Raw genomic sequence first — 11851 nt, forward strand, 5'->3', positions numbered from 1 at the left:
TTAATAAGGAACTAGACTTTGTTAAATGCTTATATTAGGGTTTAACGGTCTTCAGAATTTAACACCAGTTTCACAAAAGTGTGGTGTTAAATTAGGGCTGTAGTGAATTGTTGTCCTCCCAGCTAACCTAATTGGAAGTATTATTGTGGAATTGTACTGATCTATCAACATTTACCAAATGCTTTAGCAAAATCAGCTTAAGTTGTATCCATCCTAAAATTGCATTTAAACAGGACAGCTACTATAACAGAAGGGGAAATTCGAAATTCACTGAAATATAACACAGATCTTCATAATCAGAACAATGTTTTAGAGACTAATTGAATTGGTCTAGCTAACTTCGTTTCTGTTGGATTTATGATTGCCTTATTTCCCCATTTAAAATGGAATAAAATGTTAGCTGTAATTCATCAGATATCTACTTAGGGTGAAGTTGTGGTGGTGTGTGGGAGAAGATAAAGCCCCTTCCTTCTTCCCTTAGAAATCTGAATATGAGCAGGGCACAACTGCCTTGTGCTTCCTGGCTGACTGGGCAGAGATCCCTGGAGTACCTAAGGAGGCAGTCATATTCCTACAGTGTCGTGTGTCTTTACAGGCAGTTACATCATATTGTCTGGACTCTTACATTTCTTATTCTTAACTTTCTGTGGACTTTCTTTTTACCTTGCATTACTTTATTTCTCCTTTTTTTTTTTTATTTAGAAATGAATTCAATCAAATCTTTATTGATGTTCAGGAAAGACAATAGTGTGAGGCAGTGGTGTTTTCATTAATATAAACAATTTCTATACAAAAAGAATTCAGCTCTTTTAATAGGAGCTATTCTGTAGCAGGGTTTCCTGTAGATCTGTGCTAAAGTGGAGCACATCTCGTCCCACTGAGGCAAGTGCAACATATGAAGCTATTAGAGAGAACCTATAATATGGAATAGAAAAGATGGCCAGATGAATGCATAAAAATCCCTTTATCATACTGGAATTTGTGTTGAAGCAAACAATTTTATGACCTGGGCTGCCCTACCAGCATGAACACAATGAGAAGGCAGAGTAGTTCGTTGGTTTGTCTTTATTGTGTAGTGTATATATAAAATGCAATGGAGTTAATCTCAAAAGTGCCAAAAGTGCATTTTTAACTGTGTGACATGATTTGATTCAATAGAAAACACCCCAGATGAGACATAAGTTATAGTCTGTAAAATCCAGAAAGTTGTTAATTACTTCTGGTGAACTTTAATAAATTTTCATGTTCTAAAAGTTTTAAGTTTAAAACTTTAAAACTTTTAAAATTTTAAGTTTTAAAATTGCAATTCAACAGGATGTTTTTATAAAATATTCATAACCTCATGCCCGAGACCTGCTGCTTTAATGTCATGCTATTGTAATGTGTCCCTTCTCTGTCTACAGGATGGTGCAACATCCGTTAATCACTCTACAGATAGCATGATTTAAAACACTTTTATGAAATTCAGGATTGAGCTACAGTGATTCACACTTGCTGAAGATCTAGCCCAAGGTTCATAAAGTACATTGATATAAGGGATGGCAGGTATCACAAAAATGCATAATATTCCATCATTGAGATAAATGGAAGAAAATTGTCTTCAATTTTTAACAATGGAAAACACAGAATTCTGAAAGAAAATACTATGTACATCATCAGTATGCAATGATTTCTGTTTGTCTGGTGTCAGTTCTGTAACTTGTTATAAACAGTAAATTATCATGCTTAAATTTAATCTGGTTCCTCCGCTCCAGATTAACAATAGACTAACTTGTCATCTTGGAATTACAGTTACTAGATTTTGGGCATGAATAGAGGTTTTTAAAATCCTTTTGCCTCAGTCTAATCATTAGAAGTATTTCAGTTGCAAAGTGAGAAACTGTTTGAAATGCTATTTGTACTTTCCAAATGCTTGGTCATAAAAGCTGTTTTTTTCATCCTTGGTTTTCCTGGGGGAAATTAACCTTATGATAGGAATTGGATTGATCCCTCTACAGGCTCTCATGACACTAATCATTGAGAAGAGGGAGGTGTCTCAGTGCCACCCATGGTGAGTTCTGTCAGTCTTGAAAGTTGACTATTTACTTTTGTAAATAAAAGTAAATAGTTTTAATAAAATGAACTTTATTAATAAAATAAAAAACTTTAATAAAAGTTTGCTTTTACCCCAGTGAGGTACCTGGGAATTTAATTTGGAAACCTTGGCCGGGGGTCTTGGGACCCAAACCAGGAATGATGTCTATTTAAACTGGCAGAGTTTGAATGACTGATGTTGCGCTTAAGTAATCTATGTTGTGAAACTTTAAGGTGCCATTAGTTTTGAAACAGTACTTACTGTCATTACTGCTGAAATACTAACTTTTTGAGACATAGAAGTATGTCCTTTTGAATATTCTTGAATAAAGCATAAGGTAATCCCTCTTGTAGGCATTATGCATGTGCATCCCATGGTGAAAAATGTGTGTCCTTGGATCTGGTGGGACAAATTCTTCCCTTGGTTACCTGAGAGAAAATGCAGAGTAAAGTTATTGCTATTGCTGATTTCTCCAGTACTCAGTGATGCAAATGAGGGCTGAATTCATTCCACTGCCTGTATCTATTGTTTTACATAGAAGTGCTCACTGTGCTGAAACTTACTCACATTTGCAAGAATGTGTCTGTGTAGTTTACATTTCCAATTTTAATTTTTGAGCCATGTGTAAGAGACTCCAGGGAACAGTGTGTACTGTCAGCAGAAGTTATCTTTTTGATGAATCAGGCACATTGTTTGTAACTGTGCATTTGATAGACATGTTGTAATAAGGTCCTGAACTGCTTACTGTGTCTTTATGTACCTTCCCCCTCAGCAGTTGTAACTATTGTGCTGCTTGACCTATATTAATGGTACTACAAACAACAAGTTTAACCATTAACTTGTGGGCCCTGTTTAAATGGATTTTACCAAGAGACGAGAACTGAAGATTTAAGGAGGTAAAAATTAAAAAAAAGGGCTACCCAATATGATGATTTTTAGTGCTTACTGATCCAAGATACAGGGTAGGAAGGAGTTCAAAGGCCCAGGAATAAATTAGGCTAAAATCATATTATTATAGTCTGAATGACTAGTGTCATTAAAGGTATGGACAAGCCTTCCTTAGATGTTTTGTTTATTAAATGACTTGTGAATTTATCTATGTGGTTATTCCAATGAGGTTTGCTCGCTGTGCTTTCTAGTCTATACACACTGGAGCAAGAAGAGGCTGAGAGGGTTACACTGATGAGGGTTAAATATTGCCTGCTTGTGCTGTCTGGGAAAAGGAAAACTGGCTTTTGAGTAATGTGTTAGGAGACAGTGAAAGCTAGAAAGAGTCCATGTGGAAGGAGCCAGTGTCAGAATAATGCTTTAGATATGAAAAGAGCTGAGCAACTTTGCTTGATTTATGTGGACTGCATCTCGGGAGCTTAAGTTCACTGTGCAGAACTTGTATTTTAGATCATTAAATGAAAGCCAAAACTCTGATTGCTGACATATATGATTCCATAACCTCAAGAACAAGCAAATTGTAACATCTGATCTGTGCTAAGTGACTCATGTGTGCACAAAGCCAACAGCAAACCTGTGGTGGTTCAATATCTGATGTGATTTGATCCTTCATGGAAAAGTAATTCTGTTTCTAATTTATTGACATTGGTGATCTTTGACTGGGGTCCTTAAAGGGTAGGCATGCAGAAGTTAAACTGGGGAATGAGGGGGTGGGAAGTGCTGTGCTCTGGGATGTCCTGGCAAAAAGCTCAGTTCTTCCTGATAAAGCTGCCTCATCGTATGCAGGCAGGGCTTTAAATGTGCTACTGTTTCCATTCGGTGGTTATCTCTGTCTGCTGGGATTTCATCATTCTGGCTGCACAGGGCATGTGCAGGTGTCTTGTGCAATCCAAGTGTGTCCTGCTGGGTCTGGGTGATTGACAGTGGCAGAAATGTGTGCCCTAGCTAAAAGTAGCTGCTGATATTCGTAGGTGGAAATGTCTGTGGCTCATTGCACCTGAGCTGTTGATAGGCTTTGTTAGAGCATGGAACAAGCATTAAGTAACCCTGTGCATACAGTCAGAACAGAATCTGAGTGAAAATCCCTCACACTGACTTCAGGCTCTTGCAGAAATGCAGAATTGCTCATTTTACATAAAATGCACTAAAACCTGCAGTTAGAAACATGCTCTGGAAATGTATGGTATTTATACATATGATCCTTATTTCAATGTAGTTGAAGCAAGCTGAGTGGAAATGTACCTGTCTTTTCACTGATGTAGTTTTTTATTGAAACAAATCCTTGTCAACCCTGACCATTAAGAATTGTTACCAGTCATCTTTGGCCCTTGATTTGAAAATTGTAAACAGCTTGGTAAACACTTAATTAAATAACTAAAAACTTCATAATAGGAAGGGAAGCAGTGAACAAGACTGTCAAACATTAAGTGATGTATAAGACAAGTTGGGGAAGGAAGCCCATGATTTTAATTGCCAGACTTCTCTTACCAGGGATTTCCTTGTCTTTTTTGGATTCCTAAAGACAAAGAGGCACCAAGTCACCCTTACAAGGAAGTGATCTCAATAAGAGTCAAAGGGAAAAAGCCAGAAATACTGGGGAAAACTTACTGTGAGCAAACAGAAATGCAATTGTGCCGACAAAATTTTTCTTGCCCCTAAGTTTTTGTAGCTGCACTTTTCTCTCATGCCAGTATTTCCCATGGTTTCTGTATAAGTAAGTTAAACTGGTAAAAGTTGGTGTGTATGGAATTTCTGAGGCTTATTTCTGCTTTCAATAGTTATTCCTAAAATTCTACAGGAATAAATTTAGCTGAGGAAAATCTATTTTCAAATTTCTCCATATGTTTAGTGGCATTAATTTCTTTAATCTGGATTAGCAGGCACAGTTTTGCTTCATCCAGAGCAAAGGTAGGAGCAGGGCAGGCCCCAATGGCTACTCTTGACTTTTTTTTTTTAATCTATCTATTCCTTCAATTCAGGAAGGGCCATGTTCAGAATCAGGTCACAGCACTGTGATTTTGTTCTGAACATTAACTTTTGTTCTAGCAGCTGTGCTGGCTGGCACCCATGCAAGGAAATTTAGCATTTCCCACTGTATTGGTACAACAGTATGATTTTTATTTTGCTCTAATGGGCACGTTCCGGCTCGTAATCATGAGAGGGCCTGGCAGATGAGCTTTTGAGATGCTTGTGAACAACTCTGGTGAGAAGCTCCTCACAGTTTTGTATGTTTAAACTGGCTTGCAAGTCTTAAGATTTTTCTCCTGTTGACTCCAGGTGGGAATGCTTGTTTACTTACCAGTTTAAAGCACCTTGTATAGGTTCACATGCTACCCTGATGGGAAGGCAGGAAGAAATCTAATTTAATAAACTGGTTGTTTTTTGCCAGTTCTCAGGTATGTGGGGAAAAAAAAAGGCAATTTAATCACAGAATGTGACCTGTGCAAATATGAGCAAGACAGGTTAAATTAAAGCAGCAATTTTAAGTTCGTGTCTTGTTATAGATTGTAAAACAGTTGTCTGCCAAGAAGAGTATTCTGTGGCCCAGTGACAATAAACTGACACAACAGTGTCACAGTTCAGTTACTTTTGCTCATTTAGTCAGTCTCTCTACCTTGTAGTAAGTAAGCCCCTCTATCCTGCATGGTAAGACTGCATCTTTTAATGTCTTGATATTTCTGTGCTAAAAGTTTAGTGTGAGCTGTTTGAGAGAATTTTGTCTTGTATCAGAGCTATAAACCTTATCTCAGTAAATAGAATAAAGCTGGCTAATGATCACCAACTCTTTTAGGGGATAGGCTTGAAAAGGTAGTAATTTCTTTTGACAATGTAGAAAGCTTCATAGAGAAAATAGTCTTCATGACATATCAGTAAAGATAAGAAGCCTTTTTCAGGCTGCTTTTTCCCATAAAGAGTACAGGTATGGCGTGTATGTAACTCGCTTGATGCTCTCTGTTCCTGAGAATCAGGGTCTCAAGCCATAGTCTTACACAGAACTTAGGCTGGAAATCAGTGGAAGTTGTGCACGTCTAAGGATTGTGTGATTTTATTTATTGCTCTATATATATTTGATTTTTAATTGAAGACATCTCATATTAACTCATTAAAACCATTGGGGGAAATGGAAATAACTTGTTTGATTATGTGGCTCTTCTGAAATGGAGGGTTGCCAGCTGGAGGCAGCCATATGTATGTAAAAGATTGCAGCTGGGAGTGCAATCAAAATTCCATAAAAAAACAATTAGATGGTGCTTGCATTTATTGCAAATAGTGTAAGGTAAAGCTCAGGAGCAGGGAAGTACATTGTGGAATGGTGAAAAAGGATCATCTTTACAAACATCTTCATTAGAAGTAAGTAGCAGGACAAAGTGAGATCTCATGAGACACCTTAGGATCCCCATGAGCATGTTAAGCCCAGTTAGATAGAAAAAAAGCCATAGAGGACCACAATGTCTCAATTTGTGACCAAAAGACTGAGGTATAATGTTAGTTATCCAGCAAAAATTGGGTTTTCTCTAGCTCTGTATATTTGGACTTCTAATGTTTGAATTGACACACAGAAGCAGGTCTTTTAGCCCAAGAATCTTTTCTTTCTTAGTCTCACTTAATTGCTTTAGCTCTGGGCTTCTCACTGCTTGCTTTCCTCATTTTATCACTTGCTCTGTCAGAGTATCTTTTTATGTAAGTTTCAGCTGTGCTATTAATTCCAGTGACCTTATTTGGAGATATTCCAAAGGATGTACTGGTTTCTAAATTAAATAATTCTGTTTCATTTCTTTCCTTGTGCTCATATCTGTTACCTTATGAACTCTGCAGTACTACACACAGGTTATCAAAAGTTGTTCTATTAAATGATGCATTAACCAGCACTATATGTTTACACTGTGCAAGTTTAATGTCATGTTACTACAAATACTGCACAATATAAGGACAGCAGCTTAGTAAAAAGTATATTATGAGGTGAAAACCAGAACTAATCGGGGTTTGAAACTCTGAAATGAGAAGCTTGGATAGACCAGCTCTGGGAGTTTACACACTATAAACTGTACTCAGTGCAGATTGTTTCCCCGTTCTCTGTGGGGAACACCTTGAGCTCTGCAGGAGCATTACCAGTGTAGGGTTGGAGGATTGTAGGGCTAGAGCTCAGCAGCAGCACTATGGAATTTTACCTGGGCCAAGTTATGTATTTTGGAATGATTTGAACATTTTTATAACTGTTAATGTTTGAAGAACATTTTGGTGCTTTTTGGAGCAAGCACCTCTACCAGCATCACAATAAAGGGGTGCTGAAAGCAGGTGATGACCCTTATATGACTAAATATTACAAACCTCTGAGAAATACAACTAAACTGTTCTTGATAGATACCTAAGAGGATGTTAATGAGAAAATAATGCATTTACTGGCAAGCTGCATCAGGAAATAGAGATGTATGTCTGCCTCTGGTGTCCTCTGTTGGTTTTGGTTGCACAGAACTGGCATCCAGGCATGCAAGCCAATCTCTCTCTGTTCTGATAGCTATTAGTGTGTAAGGGGAATATTAGTATTTTCTCTGAGGTTTTTCGGATCCTAGGACACAAAGGTGAAAGCAAGGGCTATATTGCTGTAAATTTTGGATAGGTCTAGGTACAAAGTGATTAAGTTTGTACCATTGTAAGCTTGTACAAGTGATTACCAAGACCATATGAGATGGGAAGCTGACAGGTCTTTTGATTATGGTCCTGTGTTTTCATCTTCATAACAAAGGGTACACTGCTTTGTAGCCGAGGGTTTTTTTTTGCTTTTAAAATAAGATTCTTGCTAGACAGCATACATTTTATCACAAACATTGGTTTTTGTCACAGCTGGTCTACCTGGTACCAGGTATATATGACCCAAACCTCCTAGTTTTGGCCAAACACTGGCTTGCTTCCTGACCATTCTTGTATTCCTATAAAAGATATACTCCATAATATTCACATTGCAAGACTTAATACTTTGAGAGTAAAGATAAGAAATTAAATGCTGTCAGTGTGATGGCTACACTGTACACAGAGGACATTGGTGGATTCTGCATTAGAGTACTGTGGATGCTGAATGCCTCTCAAATATAAATTTTTTGATAGTCTCTGGTCCAGGGCTGCTTGTGACTGTCCTTGAATTGCCAGCTGTGGTAAGTGTCTTCCAGTGTAGTGTTCCTCAGCATGTACTGTGGGAAGCAGGCCCTGTGCAGTTCTGCTGTAATGCTCTTTTCTTATTCTAAGTGAGTCAAATTGAATTTACCATTTGGGTATCTGCAGCTGGGACAAGGTTTGGGGGACTGAGGATTTGGGTTTTTCTCATAACCAAAAGAGGTCTTAGTATCTTTGACATTGCATGGGACTGGCATCCCAAGACCCTTGTGTTATCCAAACCCACTGGAAAAAAGTCTTCGTGGAGACACAGGAGGGCTAGAAAGGTGAATTTTACTGGATAATAATCCTGAGTTGCCCCTGTGGTCCAGATATTTGGTATGTTATAGAAATACCCTTTCAGCTCACTTGTATTTTGGCAAATATTGTTTCACTACTTCCACCCAAAGTCTTTAATTCACAGTCAGGCCAGCTACTTTTTCATGATCCTTACTTAAAAAAAAGTGACATCTCTTATTATGAAAGACTCACTGGTGCTTTTAATAATGTTTTTAATACTTTATTTTTTGGCAAGTAGCCTGGACATGTTGCATACTATGAAATGAGCCAAATGGCTCTTCACAATAGCTGTGGTAAATGCACAAGTGATTTTGCTGCTTTGAAAACAGGAAAAAACCTCGTGTTGCATCATTCTGGCTGGGAAGTGTTCAAAGTTATTGTGACAGGACTGTATTTTGAGCAATTGTTGGTGATTTGTTTTTTAGCACACAAAGAAAGTAATAAATCTGTCACCCTGAAAAATCAGGTTGTGACCTAAAGGAAGGAGAAAATTGTGGCTTTAGGTAAAAAAGAGTGACCTGTCTATGAGGGTCATTTATCATTATAACAAAATCGCTGGTGCTCTCCTAGCTGACCAGGAAGAAAGGCTGTGGTAAGCAGAATTGAGGGATGCAAGCGTCCGAATATTTTTAACGGATCAATATTTTCAGGATTTACAAGCAGCCAAAAACCTGTCAGCATGCAGAGTAAGTTCACTGTGCATCTGTTCTAAGAAAGAAAACAAGGGAGAAAGAGTTTATTTTGGCCATTAAAAATTAAATGAGTTTTAGATTTGGCATCAGTAGTTCAGTTCACAACTGTATCTTAGTACAGATGCTTTTTACAGCATGTATGTCTTGTAGTGATACAGAAAATATATATGAAACTTAACTCCCAAGGAGGTTGAAAGCAATAAATAACATAAATTTAGGGTGGAGTTAGCAGCACTAAGCGTCCCAGAACTCACTTGGGGTACGTGGTTTCATTGTTTGAAAGTAATGGGACAAAAGTGGTTTTGGTTAAAAAAGGAAACAATCCCCAAACATTAATTCTTAGCTCACCCTCACTTAGTCTGCATTATCCTCTATATAAATAGATTTGCATGTATCTTATTAATTAAAAAAGGTAAGTTTAGTGCTACAACTGAGGTTAGTAGAGATTGGATCCATTGCAAAGGGTATGCTCAATGAGTTCCTGTGACTCACATGGAATAACAGCTGAACATGTCTTGAAATACAAGATTGACAAGAATTCTTTTTATGTCATTATTCTTAGGTATCAAACATATCTCAAAATTTAAAATACTTCTGGTTAATTCCGGAAAATAGTTTCCTACTGTTCCATCAGTCCTAGTTGTGAATTTTCACTTTAATCTGTTTTTATAGAGTTCACAAAGGCATAATGAGAGTGCAGGGAGAAAAACCCAACACAATTTCTTGTACAGTAATTTTCATGCCAATTGCTAATTTCCACTGATTGCCTTAGTGTAGGAGTGTCTTATGAGACCAGAACATCCAATGCTAAAAATCAATTCTAACATGTTTAGAAAAGCATTTATGATTCAGGCTATAACTTATCATTTGGCATTACCAGCATTATATGGTACGAGGAATGCTTAACAAACCTATTTTAATAAAATTTATGAGGGCATTTTAGTGTATCAAAGCTGGTAAAGTACTGTACACTTTACAGGCATTATGAAGGCATTAAGATAAAAATCATGTAGAAGGTAAAATAGGAATTTAAAATATGAAAATTTTTAATGCGCTTTGATAATACTGCTTTTATTGGGGCTTTATTAAGGAAATTACTTTAACATAATTATTTTTAAAATATAAATTCTATTGATTGATTCACTTGATTGATTGATGGCAGTGCCAAATTCTGGTGTAATTCTGTACCAAAGTGACCTGTCAGATTTTACCACTGTGAAGGACAAGGCTCGACTAGAGGCACTTAAGTTTCACCACTTCATAACTGAAATTTTCATGCTCTAAAACAGATTAGGGTCTCTTTTAAACATTTCTTCCACTTTGAGGAATCAACAAAGTTACCCTGAAAAAAAGGGTAAAAAACTTTTTATGAGATAGTAACATTTTCATCTCACTCTTTCCTGAGAATGTTGAAAGTGATTTTTATACTGATAGTATGATTTTCCCCCCCATACTTCTAATTTTAAAAGAATGAGAAAGTTCTGTCACCAGTATATCTCAGTTATACTGTATTCAAATTTGGCTTGAAAATTTCATACAAAATTTTGTGAATATGTGCTCAGACATGTTTGTTATTTATATATATATGTGTGTATATATATATATATATATGTAATTGACTGAGGTCAGACTTTCAGAAAAGCCTTTACCTATTATTTGCATTTATTATATTATATATTGTGGTTTGGGTTTTTCGTTTCCATTAAGCCTATATTTACAAGGTCATGTTGTGATAGGACAAGAGCGAATGGGAGTATGTACAACTTTGATGTACAATTCAGGTTCAGAACTATTTGGACTCTAGATTATTATCAAATGTGTGGATAATTCTTCCTTTCCAATATATAGAGGTTAATACTATTAACTATCTGTGAAACTTCCAGTCAGAGACTTTTACTTTAGCAGATCAAATGAGGATGTGTTAAGTGTTCTGATTTCCTAATGTCTTGTTAGTACAGAAACTATTGAATAGTATCTGGAACATCCCTGTTGTTGTTTTGCTCCTATTTATTAATCAAATTCTAAATTGCAACACTTTTTCCTTGCATCTTTTTTATTGTTCCTGATAGGACTCATAGCTGTTGCTAGAGAGTTATTTTTATCCTATTATTTTTGAATAAGTTCCTGATTATGATGTGAAGTGTTATTAGGACAAAGATGGCAGGTTTTATCTGGGCAAATTTTCTTGCTATTTTTAGGAACAAATGTGATTGCATTGGGTATCACAGATTGGCACTTAGATGAGGCTGGGGCAAGCAGCTAATCAATCATATCTGGGTAATAGACATCAGTGATATTGCATTGCAAGGTTTACCCTCTTTGATTTATACTAGGGGATTGTTTTTTATGGGACTTTTAGAATATTTGTCACTGAGTAATGTTTTCATGACCAAGCCACAAACACAAAGCCAATATTTCTTTTAAAGCTGTCAATCAAGAGTTTGATTAAATTTGTACATATTTTGAGAGCATTCAGACTGGATGCCATCAAGTGCGATGAATAGAAGATGCTTCTAAAGCAATAGTGATGCTCAGCCTGAATTGCTATTGACCATCACCTTGTAGAGTCATTTACAACAGGAGGATGTGAAAATACAACTAAGTCAAAATGCCAGCACTTAATAGGCAGCCTGTATTCTGCTTTTGTTGATCTAAAGCTCTGCAGAAACATAAGCACAATGCAGTCTTG

The sequence above is a fragment of the Taeniopygia guttata genome, chromosome 8, assembly GCF_048771995.1.
Source record: "Taeniopygia guttata chromosome 8, bTaeGut7.mat, whole genome shotgun sequence".
Taxonomy (NCBI): Eukaryota; Metazoa; Chordata; class Aves; order Passeriformes; family Estrildidae; genus Taeniopygia; species Taeniopygia guttata.